This window comes from Adiantum capillus-veneris, chromosome 23 (assembly GCF_014529385.1).
Source record: "Adiantum capillus-veneris isolate H3 chromosome 23, ASM1452938v2, whole genome shotgun sequence".
NCBI classification, from domain to species: Eukaryota; Viridiplantae; Streptophyta; class Polypodiopsida; order Polypodiales; family Pteridaceae; genus Adiantum; species Adiantum capillus-veneris.
In genome coordinates, this window is record NC_140953.1 from 91,487,509 (window position 1) to 91,501,168 (window position 13,660).

The following is a 13,660-nucleotide window of genomic DNA, read 5'->3' on the forward strand; positions in this document are numbered from 1 at the left end:
GGATGCTTTGTGTGTGACCAAAAAGTCTTTTCAAATCCCTACATAGGAGGGGGCGAGCCTTGGGAGTAGGGGATGAGAGAGAAATCCACACACACACACACAAGCTCCCTTTACACAAAGGAAATGAGGGGCACATGTAAGCTCCCTAGGCCAGATGCCCACAAGGTGTGCCCAATTCCTATTGGATGGCCTTGGAGGTGGACCAATGAGAATTAGGCTAGAGTAAATCTAGTTTAAATAATTTAAAAACACTTAATAAAAGAACCAATGAGAATTAAGTCTCCTAGAAGACTATTGGACAGTCTCCCAAGGGGTCCAATGAGCATTCAGGAGCCCAATGGCTTGCCTGATTCCCATTGGCCAGGAGGCAAAGGGGTCCAATGAGAGTTTAGTATAATTATTAAATTACCTAAAGCTCTCACAAAAGGGGAAAGGGGGACACATGTCAGAAGGCTATCACTTATGCTACTTAATTGTGATAGGCTAGCCCTAGGGAGGTCCAATGGGGAGCCTGCAAGAGTAAATAGCAAGAGGGCTCTGATTTTTGCAAGGCATTATCACACACACACTCACACAATCTCATGTGTGAAGAAAGAGAAGACTATCTCTTCCCAAGCTTTAATGGAGAGCTCATCACCTACTCCAAGATTGTGAGATAGAAGCCTACATCAACACACTCTTGGCATGTGGATGCAAATCCAACCAAGAGCCAAGCTTCAATGCATGCTCATCTCCTCTACCATGCTAATTACTAAGCTAAGCTATGCTAATATGAGTGATTATGTGAGGAGATGTACATCTTTCTCGTAAGATACTCCTTCCTCTCAATCTACTCTCATACCCTGCTAGTTCTCACCATCTTCGAAGGTGTGTGAGGTCTTGGGTGTGAGAACGGGGATAATTGATGTTGTGTTTGCTAAGTGTTTTGCTTAGTGCATGAAGCTTTCATCTTCATTGCACTAGGTAGTCTTGAAGGAACACAAAGAATTGTATTGTACAATGTCTCTCTTGATGGGAGAAACCATAATACAAAGCCTTTTGTAGGGGGGACCGGCTCCATGCAAATCCGGTCCTCAACTATTGTCAATAGCTTAATTTCTCTCTCTTTTGAAAGTATTGTGGATGCATTTCATTAGAATAGATTCCTAATGAGAACTACAAGAGTGCTTGGGTGGAGAGAGCAACAAAAAGCATAACACCTAGTTAGATAGCATCAACAATACTTCAAAAGAGAGAGAAATTAAGCTATTGACAACAGTTGAGGACCAGATTTGCATGGAGCCGGTCCCCCCTCCGAAAGGCTTTGTATTATGGTTTCTCCCATCAAGAGAGACATTGTACAATACAATTCTTTGTGTTCCTTCAAGACTAGCTAGTGCAATGAAGATGAAAGCTTCATGAACTAAGCAAAAATCTTAGCAAACACAACTTTAATTATCCCCGTTCTCAGACCCAAGACCTCACACACCTTCGAAGATGGTGAGAGCTAGCAGGGTATGAGAGTAGATTGAGAGGAAGAAGGAGTATCTTACGAGAAAGATGTACATCTCCTCACATAATCACTCATATTAGCATAGCTTAGCTTAGTAATTAGCTTGGTAGAGGAGATGATCATGCATTGAAGCTTGGCTCTTGGTTGGATTTGCATCCACAAGCCAGGAGTGTGTTGATGTAGGCTTCTATCTCACAAGCTTGGAGTAGGTGATGAGCTCTCCATTAAAGCTTGGGAAGAGATAGTCTTCTCTTTCTTCACACATGAGATTGTGTGAGTGTGTGTGTGATAATGCCTTGCAAAAATCAGCGCCCTCTCTCTCTTGGGCGAGCCCTCTTGCTATTTGCTCTTGCTCAACCCTCATTGGCCCTCCCCAAGTCAAGCCAATGACTATTAAGCAGCATAAGTGTTGGCTTTTTGACAATTAAACTCAATTAAACTCTCATTGGACCCCTTTGCCTCCTGGCCAATGGGAATCAGGTAAGCCATTGGGCTGTTGAATGCTCATTGGACCCCTTGGGAGACTATCCAATAGTCTTCTAGAGGACTTAATTCTCATTGGTTCTTTTATTAAGTGTTTTTAAATTAATTAAACTAGATTTACTCTAGCCTAATTCTCATTGGTCCACACCTCCAAGGCCATCTAATAGGAATTGGGCACACCTTGTGGGCATCTGGGCTAGGGAGCTGACATGTGTCCCTAATTCCCTTTGTGTAAAGGGAGCCTGTGTGTGTGTGTGTGTGTGACTTTCTCTCTCATCCCCTAGAAGAAAGGCTCGCCCCCTCCCAAGTAGGGATGTACAAAGACTTTTTTGGTCACACACAAAGCATCCAATTTCCCCTTTTGTTGACCTTTGGACACAACCTTAGAATTTTGGAACCTTAGCATTTTGGAAGTCTTAATGGGCTGAACCTTAGGGTCTTTTTAGCCCATTGTTTCACATGGCTCTTTTGCAGATGCCCCCCCTTTTGGATCCCTATTTTCCCTCCTTTGGATCCCTATTGTGGCCGGTCTGCTAGCTTAACCAATATTCTAGCTTTTTCTCCCCTTGCACTTCCCTATATTAAATGATCAGTTTAACATGAGAAAATCATTTAGGAGAATTAGATATTGATTATTATGACATTACCTCTCTCTTGAAATCATAGTCGTCCTCGACTATGGTGTAGAGAAGATAAAGCATATTCATGAGTCCTTTTCTTAGCGGGTAGAGGATCCCTATGTTGCCCTACGACATCATTCCACAATGGATGACTAGTCCATTTGGCGCTTGAGAGCCTGAGGCTGCCGCAAGCATGTCTACACATTAGTCCTATCAATCTTCCATAGTAGAGTGACAAGCTCTACTTGGTGTTTGGGAGACGTCGTCTCCGCAAACTTGATCTAAGCATGCATACTACTTCATTTTTGTGCACAATAAAGAAATAGAGACTCTTATAAGACAAAAAAAAACTTTGTTCAATTTTAACATTTTGTACATTTGCTTACTGTTGGGAAGCATTGTAAGCATTGACAAGGTTTAGGTTATCCTTTAATTGTATGGCTTGCATCCATCTAGCATCTTCAAAAGGATAATTCTTAAAATTAATAAGATATCGTCGGATAGTCTTACCGCCTCTTAGTACCTTGTCTTCATGTCGGAGAATGGACTAGGGCTGCAGCACCTCCTCTTGGTTCTCGATCTCCGGTGGGTCTTCAATAGTTGGTTCTTGAGGTGGCTCTCCTTTGTAAGGCTTTAATAGGATCACATGGAAAGCATTGTGTATGAGCCAACGGTTGGGCAACTTGAGTTGATAGGCCATCTCATTGATTGGCCTAAGAATCTGGAAGGGACCATAGTACCTTTCTGCTAGTTTAGCATAGTACTTTTGGTGTCCCGTAGGATTCTTGCCCGTCATGTGCCTTAATCGAGCCTTGGGAAACTTTAACAAGACCCAATCGTTTTCTTTAAAGGCTTGGGCTCTTCTGTGCTTGTCAGCAGCAACCTTTTGTCTTTGCTGTGAGATAGAGATAGCATCCTTAATCTTTTGAAAAGATTCTTGTAGGTCTTGGCTATACTCATCTGCAGCGAAGATCTTCCCATGTACTTTAAGTAGCAAGGGACTTTTTGATCTTCCCTCAATTACCTCGAAAGGTGCTTTTCCCGTGGAAGTATGTACAATGTTATTGTAAGCATACTCCACTAAGGGTAAGTACTTCTCCCATTGGGATCTTTGATCTACTTCCGTTACATAGGCTTTTAGTAGATCGAGAATGGTTAGGTTAGCTATTTCACTTTGGCCATCCGTTTGTGGATGATAGGCCGAAGAGAAGTTTAGTCTTGTCCCTAAATTCTCAAAGAGACCCTTCCAGAAATTACTGGTCATTCTAGGATCTCTATCCGACACTATGGACATTGGCAAGCCATGGTACTTGAAACTTTGTGAAATGAAGAGGGTTCCCATTTGATGGGCTTTGATAGTCTTTTTGACAGGTATAAAATGAGCTTGTTTATTGAACCTGTCTACTATCATCCATATTCCCGTATTCACATGGATAGACTTAGGCAATCCAAAGATAAATCCATGGATATGCTCTCCCATGGTGAATTAGGGATTGGCAAGTGTTGAAGCAATCCAAGTTGCTTCCCTCTATCAAATTTTGTCTTTTGGCATACCACACATTTAGAAACATACTCTTGTATGTTAACTTTCATGGTAGGTCAATAGAAATATGTTTCAATTCCCTTTAAGGTAGACTGAATACCTCTTATGCCTCGCATATGGTGGAGCATGAGATTCATACATTACTTTCTCACGTAGTGAGTTAGTAACACATAGTCTATTGCCATAGAGAAGATAACCATCTTGTAAAGTAAATGTTTCTTCTTTCTTCCCTAATGCAAGGGCTGAAATCACATCTCTAAAGTCGGGATCAATAGCGTACTCATCTATCATTGAAGATAGATCATTGTGAGTTGCTATGGAAACCGCATTCACTCTCGACCGTCTTGAGAGTGCATCAGCTACTTGATTATGCTTGCCAGCAATGTGAGCAATATGAAAATTAAATTGCGAAAGGAAATTTACCCACCTCATTTGTTTATCGGAGAGCTTGGTCTGCGTCATGAAGTACTTAAGACTTTGGTGATCCGTTCGCAGAATGAAAGGAGTCCCCAATAAATAGTGCTTCCATGAGTCTAAGGCATGTAGAACTGCAAGGAGTTCCTTTTCATATATGCCTAGAGCTTGCTCAATAGGGTCGATCCTTCGACTCTCATAGCCTATGGCGTGCCCTTCTTGGAGCAAAATAGCTCCAAGGCAATCACCACAAGCATCACATTGGACCTCAAATGGTTTTGAGAGATCCGGTAGTGTAAGCACAGGTTGAGAGATAAGCTTTTCTTTAAGCTTTTCGAAAGCATTGTTCTCCTTAGCAGACCATGTATACCTAACACTTTTCTTTGTTAGGTCATGTAATGGTCCCGCAATTTGTGAGAACTTTTCTATGAAGCGTCTATAGTATGCACACATACCTATAAAGCTTCTTAGTTCATGAAGATTCCTTGGTTTAGGCCATCCTTTTATTACCTCTCACTTTGATGGATCCATTTGGATGTCATCTTGAGAGATAATGTGACCTAAGTACTAAATCTCTTGCAAGAAAATTCCACTTTTCTTTCGATTAACATAAAGTTTATTCTCTCTTAAAACTTGAAATATTACCTGGAGGTGTTGCTTGTGTTCGTCTAATGAATTAGAGTAGATGATAATATCATCAAAGAACACTCCAGTGAAGGTTCGATGAGGCCTGAACAGCTTCTCCATCAAGCGGTTGAATGTGGCTGGTGCATTGGTCAAGCCAAAAGGCATGACAATGTATTCATAAAGACCAAATGTGGTGCGAAATGCGGTCTTTACAATGTCTTCATCAACTATCCTTATTTGATGATAGCCACTTTTTAGGTCAATCCTACTGAAGTAGGTCGATCCTTGTAGCTTATCAAATAGGTCTTCTACCCGTGGAACGGGAAACCTATTCTTGATAATGATCCTATTTAGTGCTCTATAGTCGACACACATACGATATGTGCCGTCTTTCTTTTGCACTAATAGCATCGGTGAGCAAAATGGAGATGAGCTAGGCCGCATAATCTCCTCTTGTTGAGCTTGAGAAACTCTATAAGGAGGTTTGTTAGGCGGTGAACTTCCTGGAAGAAGTTCAATTGCATGGTCATCATTACCTCGTTTAGGAGGTAGCTCACAAGGGATGTCGTCAATAAAAACATCTTGAAACCCCTTGAGAAAATTGGATAACTCTAATTCCTTTTGGTTGCTTTTATTTTCTTTTGCTAAAGCATTAGGTTCATTTTGAGAATCTTTAACAAAAATCATGTACACGGAAATAGAGCTCTTTATTGACTTGTTGAAAGCTGGTGTATGTACAATGGGGATAGTGTTACCCATTTTCTTAGCATCTATATACATGTCTTTTTCCCTGAACTTAAAGGAGATTCTCCTTAAAGGAAATTTAACATCGGCAGCCAGGCGGTCAAACCATGGTGCCCCTAGGATTACATCCTCATGCTTGAGAGGAGAGATAAAGAAGTCCTCTTTGTCCACGTAGCTTTGGACATGAAGCCTCAATTTCTCGATTAAGGGAGTGACTGAAGCTTCTTGCCCCTTGAAGGTACTGTCTGCGGGTAGGACATCTCCCATCTTGTAGGATTGTATGCCTAGCTTGGTGGCCAACTCTATAGATATAAAATTGTGAGTAGAACTAGGGTCAAAGAGAATAAAAGCATCATGTTCTCTTACCTTTCCCCAAGCATGGCATAGAGGAGATCCTTTGTGATGAGTTTGGTGAGTCTCCTCCTCTTGGATTTCAACCAAGGAAGCTCTAGGAGGATCTTGGCGGCTGTTCTTTTGGGCACAAGCGTGGTACGCATGGGCTTGTTCGCCGCACTTGAAACACCGGTTAACCTTGCGATAACGCTCAAGCTCTTCAGGAGAGACTTTTTTCTTACCTTTGTAAACTCCCTTCTCTTTAGCTTTGTTGGAGTTGCCCTTAGGTAACTTTTGGACATTGTCCTTCCCCTTAGGCTCGTTGGAACCCTTGTTTTCCGTGGGCTTATTATTTCTTTTAGCCCCCGTTTGGAAATTGATTCGAGAGGCCACCATAGTATGGTGTATTACCGCCGATATGGTACGTGGACTTTGGGAGTTGACATACTCCGCCATTTCTTTGGTTAAGCCCGCACAAAATTGTTGCTTTTGCTCTCCAAATGTCAACTTTTTGAAGACAATGGCTTTGAGTTGTAGGTCCCAAAACTTGTCTACATATTTGTGGATGGATTCATAGGGAGAGAGCTTTAAGCTTCGCCATTCGGTGAGTAATTTGTCTTTGGCATCGGTGGCCAAAAACTGCTTCATAATGGAAGCTCTTAAAGCTTTCCATGTTCGAGCTTCACCGTTGGCTAGTAGGCTAGACCACCATTGCCTGGCAGACTTTCGAAAGTGCATAGCTACATGGCATAGCTTAGAGGACTCCGTGAAGCCCTCATCTCCAAACGCCGCATCGAATTGCTGGATAAAGGCCAAGACTTTGTCCATAGCACCAAAGGTGCCATCATAGGTAAGGAAAGAGATGCTCTTCCCTCTTTGACCTCTTCCATACGGCATAGGATTTCCTATGGCCTCTTCTTTTTGATGGTTCAAAGGTTGCACCATCACTTTCTTCAGAAGGTGAAGAATTTGAAGAAGGTGGAGAAGAGGGTGACCTCTTTCTCGCCTTTTTCTTGTCTTGATCTTCGTTGTCTTCACCATCACTTTCATAAGAGGAAGAGGATGAAGAAGATGGAGAAGAGGGTGTCCTCTTTCTCGCCTTTTTCTTCTCTTACTTTTTATCATCCCTCTTTGAATTATGGTGTGGAGAAGAGTGTGATGGTCTTCTCCGCTTTGGTGGTGATGGAGAGCGTTTAGCCCGCCGTCTTTGTGGAGCCATCTCCGCCGAGGTGGCGGGAGACTCACTTCTTTCTCGTTCCTTCGGTGGAGGCTCTTGAGTTCTCCTTTGGGAAGGAGATGCATCATCAAGAAGTAAATTCTTGAGCCCTTTGTACGGATTCTCTTCTTCTTCCCGAATCGGAGAGAGACCTCTTTTGGTAGTCTCACAAGGAGGCTTCCTAGGTGTTCTCTTGTCATGGTGATGAGCTGGGAGAATCTCGTGAGCACGGAGCTACCGTTGCACTTCGCTTTGGAGAGATGGATTGCCCATGGCTTGTTGAAGCCTAGAAACAAGATAGTTAACAAGCATCGGAGCATCATTAGTAGCTTGCTCATTAGCAAAATCAAAGTTATCAACATTAATTTCACTCTCTTTACTATTGTCAGCCATTCTAACAACTTTTAGGTGTAAACTTTTTAGGTGTACTTTGGCACTTCAAGCCCTAGTTGCTACTCCTCTTTACCCCTTTAGAAAAAGCACTCAAGCTACTATACCCGCGGCTCGAATACCATTAATTGCAAGGAATAGAAGAGAGGGTCTTTCAACACCAAAACAACACCGGCTCCTGTCAAGCTTCTAATAGCTCAATAGTGGTTAAGCCGTAGGCAAGCCCCGTAGGACTCCACTATTAAGACCATAGCTCTCGACGGTGATGCCCCGTTAACTGCACCAAGGCAGGCGCACTGCAAGGCTAAAAAATCCCTATTCTACTTACTCACAGGCAATTAATAATACCAACCATTTATAGCTAGCTTGAGGACCTCCCTTCTTGAGCAAGAAAAGAGAAACCTTGTGCTCTGATACCAATGTAACATTTAATGGCCTAAAAACTTGTGTGTAGCGGAAATTAGCATGAACATAGTGGGCATTTCATTAGAATAGATTCCTAATGAGAATCGCAAGAGTGCTTGGGTGGAGAGAGCAACAAAAAGCATAACACCTAGTTAGATAGCATCAACAATACTTCAAAAGAGAGAGAAATTAAGCTATTGACAACAGTTGAGGACCGGATTTGCATGGAGCCGGTCCCCCTCCAAAAGGCTTTGTATTATGGTTTCTCCCATCAAGAGAGACATTGTACAATACAGTTCTTTGTGTTCCTTCAAGACTACCTAGTGCAATGAAGATGAAAGCTTCATGCACTAAGCAAAACACTTAGCAAACACAACTTTAATTATCCCCATTCTCAGACCCAAGACCTCACACACCTTCGAAGATGATGAGAGCTAGCAGGGTATGAGAGTAGATTGAGAGGAAGAAGGAGTATCTTACGAGAAAGATGTACATCTCCTCACATAATCACTCATATTAGCATAGATTAGCTTAGTAATTAGCTTGGTAGAGGAGATGAGCATGCATTGAAGCTTGGCTCTTGGTTGGATTTGCATCCACATGCCAAGAGTATGTCGATGTAGGCTTCTATCTCACAATCTTGGAGTAGGTGATGAGCTCTCCATTAAAGCTTGGGAAGAGATAGTCTTCTTTACTTCACACAGGAGATCGTGTGAGTGTGAGTGTGATAATTCCTTGCAAAAATCAGCCCCCTCCCTCTCTTGGGCGAGCCCTCTTGCTATTTGCTCTTGCAAGCTCCCCATTGGACCTCCCCAGGGCTAGCCTATCACAATTAAGCAGCATAAGTGATAGCCTTCTGACATGTGTCCCCCTTTCCCCTTTTGTGAGAGATTTAGGTAATTTAATAATTAAACTAAACTCTCATTGGACCCCTTTGCCTCTTGGCCAATAGGAATCAGGCAAGCCATTGGGCTATTGAATGCTCATTGGACCCATTGGGAGACTGTCCAATAGTCATCTAGGAGACTTAATTCTCATTGGTTCTTTTATTAAGTGTTTTTAAATTAATTAAACTAGATTTACTCTAGCCTAATTCTCATTGGTCCACCTCTAAGGCCATCCAATAGGAATTGGGTACACCTTGTGGGCATCTGGCCTAGGGAACTGACATGTGTCCCTCATTCCCTTTGTGTAAAGAGAGCTTGTGTGTGTGTGTGTGTGTGTGTGTGTGGCTTTCTCTCTCATCCCCTAGAAGAAAGGCTCGCCCCCTCCCATGTAGGGATATGCAAAGACTTTTTTTTTAACACACACAAAGCATCCAATTCCCGTAGGGTTGACCTTTGGACATAACCTTTGAATTTTGGAACCTTAGCATTTTGGAAGTCTTAATGGGCTGAACCTTAGGGTCTTTTTAGCCCATTGTTGCACATGGCTCTTTTGCAGATGGCCCCCCCTTTGGATCCCTATTTTCCCTCCTTTGGATCCCTACTGTGGCCAGTCTGTTAGCTTAACCAATATTCTAGCTTTTTGTCCCTTGGCACTTCCCCATATTAAATGATCAGCTTAACATGAGAAAATCATTTAGGAGAATTAGATATTGATTATTATGACACATATGATTGTTTTGCAGAGCATGACTATCTCTAAGACTCTCTTGAATGGCCTTGGTGAGATCTGCTAAAGTCATCTCAGATATCTTTGGCTCCTTAGCAATAGGCCTTAGGGTCATTGACTGATGCCATGATGCTTGCGAACTAGTAGATTTAGGCTCAACAAACACTCTTTCTCTTTGAAACATTAAATTATCCTCCAATTGGATTGCATTGGTGGTGACTACTTCCCAAGTGGTGATACCTCTAATGATTAAGCCATTTTAGATATCCTCATGTCCTAATGAATCTATCAAGCAATTGATTATTATTGAAGCACTCATTTGGATTACAACGAGAATTCAAATGCTTCAAGTGACTAATAAAGTCTCTCATCGACTCTCCTTCCTCTCATTGGGATCTCTGGAGCTGAGAGGCTACACCCCAAAGCACTCCCTCTTGTATGTATTCTTTCAAGAACAATCTCCTAAGAGTAGGGTAAATCATTTTTTCTTCCACCCTTAGGGTTTTATACCAATCCCCAACCTTCCCACTAAGGTTAGGCTTAAAGCATTACTCATATGCAGGTCATTGTGTTCTCCTAGAGAATCGCATATTTGTTTAGACACTTCGATATGCTTTCTCACATCCCCATCTCCACTAAATTTCTGTGTGAGCTTGGCTATTTGTACTGCCTTGCTTCTAGGCTCTCTATTAGGCATGTTACGCATATTCTCAACAATAGATTGACCGATAGCTTGAGCAAATGTTGCTAGGTCACCTAAGTGAGCAGGCACCGTGGGTGAAGGCTTTCCAGAGACTACATGTGGAGTAGGTATTGGCATTGGGCTTGGCATATAAGAAGCCCTTGGGTTCCAAGTTTGGTACGGTGTTGTGCCATGTGGTGGCCCAAAGCTCATATGTGTGGCCCTAGGCATAGCACACATCGGATGTGACATGCTAATGCTAGCCGGTATGGTCCCATTGAAATAAGAGCTTGGGTGTTGTGGTTGTGGAGCATAGGTTGTTGAAACAATGGGAGGGGTAGGAGCTACATGAGCATGAGGACCCATTGGTGCATACAATTGATACACACTTGTAGGGACTGTTGTAGGAATTGAGCTACCATGTAGTGGTGCTTTACTAACAAATGAGGTCCATGGCGTGTTTTTTGTCATGCACATCACTCGGGTAGGCATGGTAGCCGTGGTGTCATCAAAAGAAAGATGAGCTAAACTTGGAAAGGTAAAGCTATCACTTGTGGGCACAGATTGCACCGAGACCCTTGGCAAAACAACATATGGAGGATCCACTGGACTTACCGAGGGAGTCTCCATTTGTGGTAAGGTTGGTTGTTTAGCCTTCCCTGTATCCAAGAATCTCATGAGACCCATTGAAGGTATGTGGATCCCCTTGTTCTATCTCTTTAGCTCAATAACCCTATAGATGACCTCACAAACTCTTTGTTGTTGATCCTATACACTAGTAGCACCCGTTGTGGATTGTAGGACATCTAACCAACCCACGTGATAGGTGTGACCTATGTATAGGTCGGTTAGAGTTTTGTAGTTTGTACTCCCAATTCTCATTTAGGAACGCCCCATCTAGGATTGAGGTGCTAGGGATATCTTTTGAACTAGATGCAATGTGGCTCTCTATGGGTTGACCCTTAGTGGTCGCTAATTAGGAGCACTCGATTGCTCTCCTAGCAAGGATATTGACATAGGGGCTTTCGCTTTTAACTCTCTTCATTGCTCCGCCTTGCATAAGCTCTTGATTTCCTTTTCCCTAGCCGTAATGATATATCGCTCAACCTCTTGCATCGGAGCGCGTGGCTCTACTAAAGGTTTCCTTCAAGCGGCTAAGCATGCTCGGCCCGGACCTTGGGCTCATGGCATGCATGTATTGGCTTGAGCTATCAGGATTAGGCATTCGGTAACCCTCCATGATGTCGTAGTTAGAGGAAGAGTCACTAGCCGCTATGTTTGGGTCTTGGGTCGTACTACCTTGACTCCCCACCGAGGGCCCGGAACCTAAGGTAGGTGGGTATTGAGAACGCATGTAAGTCAAAGTGCTCGCTAGTTTCTCGGCCTCTAGCACACGACCAGAGCATAGATGCATGTGCCTTTTGCACCCTACAAGCGTCGACAAATAGGCAAATACCCTCAAAGGTTAACGTTTGATTTTTTAGGCGTTTTGCATCCTTTTTTCACTCTTTTTTGATGTTTTTAAATGTCTTTTTACGATCGGTTTTGGGATTAGAGTGTGTGATAGCTCAAAATGAGCGTATCACTCCGGGGTCATGGCGTGCTTTACAGCACAACGTTTGGTTACCCGAAGCTCTGTTGGTCTTCAAATGGGTCGATTTTTACTTAGGCGTGAGGCTAAAATACGTAATTCTAAAGGGTGATTGAGGCCTAAGCCTGAGCGTCGTCTTGGGCTTGGGGAATATTCCCGATCCCAGTCCTACCTTTAAAAATTTTATTTGTTGGGATAAGGTCGCCGCGGTCGCGCTACGCGCGCGCACACACACCTAACCTATCTACTTGCAACTAACAGAGCTACTGTTACACACTAACACAATACAACAACTAATTAACTAACATATGTACTTAATGTACCTTATAGATCTAACATTATAGATCTAATACCTTGAAGCTAACACCTTATCAACGGAACACAATACCTTACAACAAAAAAGCTAACACCTTATTAACAAAAAACAGTATACTGCAGCAAAAAGAAAGGTCACAAATCCTTCTCAACAAGCCACACACCTTCTTTCTCTACCTTTCCTACATTTCATAATGCACCACAAAGCAGCATAGAGTGCTATTCGAGCTTAGTGCAGGGCATTTCCATGGCAACGGTGCCGAAAATGTGCGCATCTATCGCATGTGTCAAAGCAAGGGACTTACCGTACACTGTGTGCGAACCACAAATGGCTGCAAGCACACAAATAGACTAATCTAGCAAGCTCAAGAGAGCAAGGGTGTGTCATTCACCGCCATACGCTCGCCTTCGTGGAGGATTCCTTGCTGCGAAGAAGAGGGAGCTACCGTCGTGCCGCGCTCAACCGCCTCACCGCCATCGTACCATTGCAATGCTCGATCACACTCACTCTCTCTCTCTCTCTCTCTCACGCACACACACACACACACACACACAAGGAGATGAAGAAGAAGATGGAGATGAAGCAAGAGCACTCTTCAATTGCACAAATGAGAGAATGAGTGATTTTTAGGTTTAGGTGAGTTTTATATGAGCTCACCCATTCACACTTGGGCACCCATGCTTAGACAACTAACCCTTGAATGTTCCAGTTAGAGTGCACCTCTCATTGGCGTCTTACCCTTTTCCTATTGGACTGACAAGCCCGCCGGCCCATGACTACTAGAAGTGGACACCGGTGGTTAACATCATTTAAGCATGAAAATGGGTCATGCCTCTTGAGAGATTATGTTTGAATTGAACACTTCAATAACCTTAGTCATTTAAGCATGAGAAACACCTCAAGCTTGGGCAAGGTTCCCACAAACACTTTAAGCACCTTAATTAGCAAGCACGACAAGCACCTCATGCTTGGGTAGGATTCCCACCTCAAGGTCAGCCCTAGCTTGCCTAAGGTCAAAGGACTTTTTAACACTAACTTTTGGAGGTCTTTAATGAAGCTAGACCTAAGGTCTTTAAGCTCCATTAGGTAGCATTTCTCTTTAGCATACCATCTCTCATTTGGACCCCTTTAACCTTGGCCCCATGTTGAGACAGATCCATAAGTAGATGTCTATATTCTAACCCTTGTTC